The 9,240-nt window shown below is 46.3% G+C and overlaps 1 long non-coding RNA gene across 5 annotated transcripts; it reads right to left on the minus strand.

The window, feature by feature from the left end:
- Positions 1 to 458: 458 nt before the first annotated feature.
- Positions 459 to 5,516, minus strand: LOC123180648 (uncharacterized). Of its 5 annotated transcripts, XR_006491170.1 has the most exons (10): positions 4,983 to 5,510; positions 4,804 to 4,865; positions 4,005 to 4,343; positions 3,726 to 3,812; positions 3,268 to 3,461; positions 2,995 to 3,104; positions 2,826 to 2,900; positions 2,358 to 2,496; positions 2,136 to 2,276; positions 459 to 826 (listed from the first exon to the last, which is right to left on the minus strand). It is a non-coding gene; the product is annotated as an uncharacterized lncRNA (long non-coding RNA). The 5 variants fall into 5 exon arrangements; XR_006491172.1 differs by having other exon boundaries at positions 2,358 to 2,900; positions 3,214 to 3,461; positions 4,983 to 5,516; XR_006491168.1 differs by having other exon boundaries at positions 2,358 to 2,900; positions 4,983 to 5,513.
- Between the last annotated feature and the right edge of the window lie 3,724 nt (positions 5,517 to 9,240).

Below are 9,240 nucleotides of genomic sequence, written 5' to 3' on the forward strand. Positions count from 1 at the left end.
ACCAATGAGAGGTGAGAAAATTTTTTTTGACAAAAAACGTGGAAGCAAGGCTACCATGTCAGACATTAGGAGTAGAGAATCGGGAATGGGTCGGAAAGGAGAACGAGGTGGATCAGAAAAGCATCATTTTCTGCCCGTTTGTAATGTGTTTGGTCGCAGAACGGACTAAAATGATCCCTTAAGGCCTTGTTTGACAGCAAGGGATTGTGGAGGTTTTGGGAGAGGATTCGAGGGGATTTGGTGAATCCCCCTCTTCCACCTAATCCCCTTGAAACCTCAAATCCACCTCCAGCCACACATCCTTCAAATCCCCCTCTGTACAAAACAATGTTTGACAGGAAGGGATTGCCATATTGAATTAAAATGGTGTAAAACAGTTAAAAATCTAATCTTGCAATGTGTAAATCGGTTAAAAATCTAATCTTGCAACAGTTCTTCACATGAACAACATAATTCTCTTGACTTGGAATCAATATATCATCACATAATTGCGCTGTCACATAACAACAACATATTCTCTCACATCAGCATGACTTAGAACCAAAAATGTCTCATAGGTTCTCGGCATTCACAAGTCCCAGGCAAGACATGCGTACATTTAAGCATGTTGAACTATTTATGCAACATAGAGAAAAGCATCACTTGATGTTCTGCAGCGATTGTTGGAAGAGAGTACATGACAGGAGCATAAATTCCAACTACAAGTCAGTAGTAGCGCAGACACAAAAGCAACCGAGGAGACTCTCAAACAGACGATTTCGAGGGGCCCTACAAATGTCTCATTCTCCCTCTGCTTGTTCCACTTCTCAACCTGGTTCAGTGGGACCTGGAGGAAAACAAAATTCGTCTCAGCAAACAAAGAGACTTTTCCCTTGCATACAACAACGATCAGGTATATTTAAAGGAATATTAAGAGCACAAAATACAAAATTAAAAAGAGAACAAACGCAAGCTTCGTTCTTTTTCAGAGGCTGTAGACTGTTTGCAAAGGGAAAATTACAATGAAGTAATAGTATGAATTATTTCATGGCCTTGTTAGAGCTACATCAAGAGGTACGGAACTACTTTTAGATTAAACCAAATAGTAATAAACACAAAAGCAAGAAGAATCTGATGTGACACGCAAGATGCAACTTGATGGGCCGAAGATGGATGGACCAGTCAGGTCACCTGGTGGCTGGTGAGATACCACAAGATCTCTGTATTTGTAATCAGACCAAGGATTCTGATTGTATGAAGATGTTATGTGGTGCTACAATGTATGAAGATGTCAGGGAAGCTAACAATCTGGATTACGTCTCCTGATGGGTAGTATATCCAACTGACACTCATAAACAGACGATTTCTAGTACTATTATAGATAAACAAGGAAACTTGTTAGAAACATCATCGTTGTTTCTTTATTGCCAAACAAGTTCAGTGTCGTTGGCTGCAGTGATTTGCACATGTCCACATTCACAATTCAGAGCAAAGGTTGCATAACAGACCAAACCAAGATGAACTAACAAACAGGATCGTAGCAATAACTACTCAAGAAAAAGGAGATCACACTAAGAACTGGACACCTGGTAGACAAATTAAATAAGCACCGGTACTATTTCACAAGATAATGAAACAGTGCTGCCACACAAGCAGCACAAGTTAAAAAGCGACATGGTCCGAACAGCTAACGAGTATTACAGAGAACCATCGATCGACCAAGAAGACAGGGAATAGCCCAGCCTATTTAGGAGGTGAACTTATTTTCGATAAACATCAAGGTAAAAGTACTCTAGATCACCACTCTTGTTTACAGGAACCAACTTCTAGCTAGAAATAGGCAGCAAATGTCAAACTTGACATATACAGTGACAATATTGTGCTCCAAACTGGCTAGCTAGATTATACTGATTGCAAAGATATGCTATCTTATATAGTCACAAACCAAAGCTCGAGCAAGGCAAAATCATGGCGTTGATGTTGTTCATCATTACGTTGACATGAACACAGCCAACATTTTCTACTGTGAAATATATGCACCAGCCAGCAATTTAGTAAATCAGTTCTATCATCTAAGTCAGCTCTAGACTGAAGAATTGCAGCATCTAAATCTTGACAGGTAGCACAAAGAAGAAGGGGATGCAGAAGATTGTTACCTTAGATATGTTGAGGCAACTCTGCCATTTCGCTCCGAAGAAACACAGCAGCACTCTCTTCATCTTCGGCGGCAAAATCTAGAAAAACCATCTAGTGAACAGCGTGAACGTCCAAAACAAGAGTCTCAGGATGTATGCGGTCTGGCAGAAAAACAGTATGAGATCCCTCAAAAACACCCATCAACATCAAGTGAACAAATTGGAGTCCCAGAAAAAGATTACCAAAAAGAAATAAAGAAATATTCCAATAGCGATTCTCAATTCATTGCTGGGTACGTCCTTTGTCGTGATTCTGCCAATTCCGTCTTGCTTTCTCGTTTATTTTCCTTCTTTCTTTATCAACCCATAGTATTGCAGTACCCTGACGGCCAAGCCAAAAATTATTAAAGACAATGAAACCTAAACTACCCTCATTAGCAGTTAAATCACATGTCAGCTCTATCAATAAGTAATAAGTCCCATAGTTTTCGTAGCCATGGCCATGGAATTCATGCCATCCTCCCAAGGCCAGTTCTTTGTAGGTGCACCAAAAGGATCTCCTCCGGTATCCCGGAACGTATGCTAGAATGCCACACTAAAACCACAACTAAACCCGTAACACAAAACAAATATGTAATCCTAGTGTAGCACATAATGTACAAGTAAATTAAAAGGATATACACCAAAAAGGCATATTTCTGGAAATCATACTTTCATTTTCTTTATAAGAATCACTTCCTCTATGTTATACCACTTGTAAGCAAGCGGCCTCTTGCTAGTTGGACCCTGCAGTGCATTCGTTCATTCAAGGACAAACGTTAAACTGAAAGTAACCCTTTAACAACACTTAATTTGTTCAGTTCAAGGTCAATGGCCTCACCTCATAGTTGATCTTGGTAAAGCCCGGGAAGAACTTGCCCTCACAATCATTGGAGCGGCATCGCCGCACTTGGCGTCAATGTCGGCTCGGCAGGTTTCCTGTGCGGCAATCTGCAAGGAACAACCAAATCAGAACCAAGATCGGGTTAAGTTCATAGATCAAATCATGGGCATCATGCAAAGAAGGAAAAGACCACAAAGTTAGCAATCCCCCGCTCACCGCAGCAGATAGACCACAAAGAAGGAAAAGAGGAAGTTGGATCAGGACACCTACATCACGAAACCAGTCACCAAGAACACCACACACTGCTCACTGGATCGATGGGCTCTGAGTGGTGTCTCTCCTCTACCTGGTCTTCCGGCGTCCTCTGGATTCTGCTCCACCATCTTGATCGTCTCCCTTTGCGCCGAATTCTACACACCTCACATCCTTCTCCTCCTTCCCTGTCCTCCACTGTGCCGATCAACCTGTGATTTAGACAGACTAAAAATTAGGTTCATGTTCTTGCGACAAACTAAAAATTACAGTATATAGTTCATCATCCAGATGGTTCAGAGACATAGTAAAAATCACAATACAACAATCAATAGTTATGCTCTAAAAACATTGATCCGTTGACCCAACAAATAGTGGAGTTCCGAATCTTTCTCTCAACACATCAAACAAATTGATCTCTCAGTCTCTCCTCTCTGAATAATTACTTTTTTATGAATCTCTCAGAACATGATTACCCCAAAAGAGTGCCCCAACGGTAGCTCATACAAGAAGCACATATAATTCAATCTCTTCTTCTCCGCTGCTTTTCTTCTCCCCATGACCTGCACAGGCTAGAAATTAAGCTTCCAAAAACCAAGACAGAAGGAAGCTACGAGCTCAAAATGAAATCGCTTTGTGTGAAGCCAAGAAACCAAGCCCAAGAACCATAGCTAATTAACAAGGAGAATGCTGCTTGCTCCTCAAGTGCAACACACATCGATGAATAGGCTCGAGGACGTGCGAGCGGCACATACCTACTATGTGCACTGCACATGGGAAGCGTTCGTCTTGCCGTCGGCTCGGACGGATCTTGGACTGATCGGGAAGCAACCTGCAGCCATGGACAAGGCGGTTTCGACTTTACCACCTGCCTCTCATCAAGGTCATGGTCGCTGGTACCTCGCTTCGTCGCGATCAACGGAGCCGACGCCTGTCAGCTATCACGGTCACTGTATCCGACGCCGGTGCGTCACACCTGCCGTAGTCATCGTCGACGACGCGTCAGGATCTGACGGCTGCTCTTGCAGCGGCCACGTGGAGGGGAGCTGCCTCCGGTAGGACGAGGCGGGTGTGGTTGATTATTCCAATCATACCTATCAAAATACAATAAATAAGTCAAATGAAGCGTTGTTCATTTCATTTGGGTGATAGAAAAATAGCATCTCCACAAGCTTGGAGATGAGCTACACAATTACAGAAAGAAAAATGAAGCAGGACATAAGAAACAAAGTGAATAGGCACAATATCAATATAACAGAGAAAATATATCCAGCATAGTTTTCCTCTACTGACATCACAAAATAAAATTTATACCATATTAAGGTGTAACAGATGCAAATCCACTCAACAAATTTGCTATTTCTCGAACTATTTATCCCATACAGCATGCAGCAACTTCAGATCTTCAGTAACATCAACTGAACATACAACAAACAGAACAATACAATTCATCTACCCACCAAAATGACAGACATTGAACTGAAAAATCATCAGAGAGACACACTAAAAGGGACAACAAAAACAAGCACCAATTGGCATACATATTTGACGCACCTTTGCCTTTGAACTGCATGTTTGTGGCGCACACGACGCCCACCGGAAGTTTGGCGAAGTTCCTGCAGGCAGAGGGGAAGCAAAGAGTAAGCCCAATTTGAGCGATTTCAAGAGGAAATTCATCGTCTCTTTCTTTTTCTGATGGAGCGAGATTCAAAAGAACAAAATCTTGCACTCACTGTGTCACGAGGTCGTGCGTGGATGCCATCCGCGGCGACCAAAGAATCCACCTCCCGAAGCGCCCTGCCTGGAGCGCGCCTATGTAGGCGGCTGTGTCGAAGCCTGCGTCCCCGCTGGCGTTGAGCGCGAGGGAGACGGTGAGCTCGCCCCCGCCCTCCTCCGCCAGAGAGAGCTCGCCAGCGGCAGGGCTCCGCCGCTGCTGCTATGCTCGGCTGCGGGAGCGGGAGCGGCGCCCCGGCGCGCACATCGTGGGGAGCCTGGCCAGCGCCGGCGGCGGCTCCACTCGGTCCTCGGCGGCGGCGGATCGACTCGGATCTCAGCGGCGGCTCGTCTTGGATCTCGGCGGCGGCTCGTATTGGGGGCTGGGGCGTCCTTGAGAGATCGCAGGATAGAATACATAGATCTAGGGGAGCCTCGCTGGCTGTTTTTTTGCTATGTGCGGGGAAGGGACGAGAAAACCGACGAAAAAAACCAACGAAAAAAACCAGACGAAAATGGTGGGACGAAAAATAAACCCAAAACGGAGACTACCAACTGAGACATTAGGAGTAGAGATAAGGTAGTTTGGTCGTTGACTAAGAAAGAGGGTTTTACTACAAAATCAGTTTATCAGTGCCACAATTTTGTTGAAAATTAAGATCTTCATGTTGTAGTTATTTCGTAACGATATTCTAACTAGAGACAATTTAAAGAAACACAAATGGCTGAGTGAACCCAGATGCTCCTTTTTTGTCACATGAATGAAAATGCAAATCATTTGTTTTTCGGTTGTCATATGGCCAAAGCTGTTTGGGGCACTCTAGGTAATGTGATTGGTGCTTCATGTTCGCCCAGCAATTTGTGGCGAAGTTTACCTGGTTGTTTGCTTACTTGCCCCAAGGCAATAAATTTTATATGATTGCTATTGCTGCTGTTTGCTGGGGTATATGGACCGAAAGGAATAAAATTACTTTTGAAAAGAGTTTCTGAAAGATCCAGATAAGAAGGTGCTTCAACAGAGGGTGCAGGCACTGATGCTCGAGACTACGCACCTGGCATCGTCGCTTTCGTCTACCGCAGGGGCTGGAGCTGGTTGAAAGCACAACGCTAACACAGATTGCATGTCTTTTTTGTCTACAACATAGCTTCCTAGTTCCTATGGCCGTTGGTTACTGTATGGCTATGTGCTTAAGTTCCCTTTGAAGTGTATGGTTGGAACTCTGATAGTTTAGGCTCGTTTTGAAGTGGTAGCAGGTTTTCGCCATGTAACCGAGAGGTCGATGGCGATTTCTAGGTGGCAGGATTCCTGTTAGTGCCCCAACCCGCTTTCCCTTTTCCCCGTCTCCTAGCTTCTATGTTGATCATATCATGTTGGTTCTGTAAGGTGAACTCGGTTGGTTTTGAGCCGCTTGGACGGACTGTGTATTTCTGTTAAGAAATTAGTGGAAAGGGGCAAATGCCCTGTTGGAAAAGAAAAAAAAACATGCAAAGAGAGATTAGTGCGGGCGAAGTAGTAAAGACCAGATCAAATTGAGATGCAATCAAACAACCAAAGCGAGTTGGGGAGGAAGAGGTTGCCGCGGGGGACCTATTTGTTTGAGCCACCGCTAGCTGGCTTTAACGTTGCCCTGTAAAGCGGTGAGGAGCAACGAATTTTGGCGAGGTATGGAGGCGCACAGTGAGAGAAGTCACGCTGTTAGAATAAATCCGAGGCACTCCGTCGATCATCCGAAGACCAAGCAATCACACGAGCACGACACCAAGATTTGTTAACGAGGTTCATCAATATGGCTACATCCTCGGGGCCTGACTACGGGCGCTCCTCCCCATGACACCGCTACAATACCGCACCCCGGCCGCCCGGTCGCCGGCACATGCCGCCGGCTCCTTCGCGTGCCCGTGCTATTATGTTGGCATAGGTTACATTGTGTGTCTACCCCGCTATATATGAGAGGCTAGGATACAAGTGTTCTATTAGGACACAACTCCTATCCTGTCTACACACAGTCCAAAACCAAGTCCAACTGTAACCTACCTTGTACAATAATATTCGACACAATTCTAACAAACTCCACCTTGGCGAATATTCTTCATCACCTTGAATTCATCCATGCGTCGAACCTTCATGTACTTTGGACTTGAGATATGCCATGAGCACCGCTGCTACTCCCAGACTCCATGTGACTCCACCTACAACTGTAGTCCCTTCTCGTCTTCTTCACAGTCAACACTTGAGCAAGATTAAGTTCCTCATTACTCTATTTTGTGCTTCCAACTTCCAAAGTATCCGTTCAACGCCATCACACACCGACCACTGTCTGCGTGAAAAATGAACAACTTAGATATTGGACGCCACATATAAGAGTTACCTGAACTCAACATCACCGCTCTTTCATGACCGTCTGTCTGAAACTTGAAGGAATTTCACCGTCGCCTTGTGTCACCCTGAGTCAAATTCGCAGTTGTCTCACCCTTCTTCCCGGATAGTCTTTGACATGTCCCACAGCTATAGCACTCCACCTCCTTCTGTATTTGTCATCCGCACTTTGCCATGTGCACTGAACACCACAGAATATACGCCATGTACTCTCTCAGCTTTTGACAATTCCAGACTCTTTGCCACTTTCTCAGATTCTCCATGGTCAACTCCTGTCCATCTTCCGGTACCGATAGACCCAATCACCAACTTGAATCTAGTACTCGTCAACACTGCTTCAGCACCCCTGCACATTTTTTCTGACCACATGTCTACCATTAGTGCCTTGGTCTGTCGATGTGTCCCGTGCTTACCGCACGCCTCGCCGCTATCACCGCGTCGAGCCTCTGCTGTCCTGGTCGAGTCTCCCGGGTAGCTAGACCCCACTGCCTCAACCACCACTGCAGAGAACCACCGATCATCACCGATCCAAGCCGAGTATCACGTCTCCATCAGACCACTGGTACCCAGTCCAATCCACGTGTCTCTCGCTATCCCGCTGAAATAGGCTTCGACTCTCCGAATTCTTACGCCGTAGCCCCTCCATCAGCACAGAGTGAAGTCTTTCGCCGGACTCTAGCTCCACCTTCAACATGAGTCCATGGTGGTTGTACGTGCCACCTCCGCGCCCTGTCGACCTCAAGCTCTCATGTGTATACAACCTTGAATCAACCATGCGCCATTGTCTTGTCGAAGCCGCACAAGCCCTCAGACCTGCACCACGTGTTTTCACGCCCCAGAAGTTGGCCACCATCAGCATCACGCTCCTATGTCGTCGTCGCTGAAATCACCGCCATCTTCTGCTTTGACCGACATCCCCGTCGATCCGTCAGACAGTCCAGTCCGACCCAGCCGAAATTATCCGACTGCAACCATGCTTCACCCTACGTCATGTCCGCCCGCACATCTCCGTGCATTGCTTGACGCCCTGTGTATGCATGATCCTACCACGTCGCACTTCGGGCTCCCAAATCATCTTCCACGATTTTTCCACATGATACTTTCATCTTAGCTGTCCTAGCTTCTGCAACACCTTCAAACGTCACTGCTATGCTGACCAAGCTACTCCAATACTGGCGTAAAATGCAATCAGGAAATATCCTTTGGTCTTCACATGGTGGTGCTTCTCTTGGCACAATCTCCTACGCTTGATGTTGCTTTTCCAGCCAACGTACTGCTACCAGATGCAAAGCTACCCATGTGGTTTGTTTCCCTTCGCTGATTAATTTGCTTCTAGCCTCCACGTACATATTTTATTATTTTTTCCATGAACAAATCTCAACCAGCACATCGACCTGCTCAGCCCTTGCTACGGCATACACACGTGACATGCCTCCAACTGCCCAGCGCCTGGGCTTGGCCCGCTAGCCCTGCCTGCTCCGCCTGCTTCCCAGCCCACCAGCCGGCCTTTGCCAGCCTGGGCCTCGCCTTGAGCCAGCAGCTCTCGCTCACGCGCCAACCCACGCACGAGCCGCACCGGTTGATCCTATCAGTTGGAGTCCAACTGCTGCACGTCCGTCGAGAACTTGCACAATCCCGCTGTCGCCGTACGCTAGGTCGCCTGCTGCTCCTTCCGATTGCTCCTGCCTTGAACCATCAATTCGATCGCTTCGGTTGCTCCCTGCTACCGCGCCCTGGGCCATGTCGATACGCGCTTCGACTCGCATCCGATCCCGATTCGCCGATGCATGTTTCCACAACCACGATCTCATCTGGCCGTCTTCCTCTAAATCAACGAACCGCGACTTTCTCGTTACCTTGCTCATGATACCACTTGTTAGAATAAATCCAAGGCACCCCGT

Source organism: Triticum aestivum, chromosome 1D (assembly GCF_018294505.1).
Source record: "Triticum aestivum cultivar Chinese Spring chromosome 1D, IWGSC CS RefSeq v2.1, whole genome shotgun sequence".
NCBI classification, from domain to species: Eukaryota; Viridiplantae; Streptophyta; class Magnoliopsida; order Poales; family Poaceae; genus Triticum; species Triticum aestivum.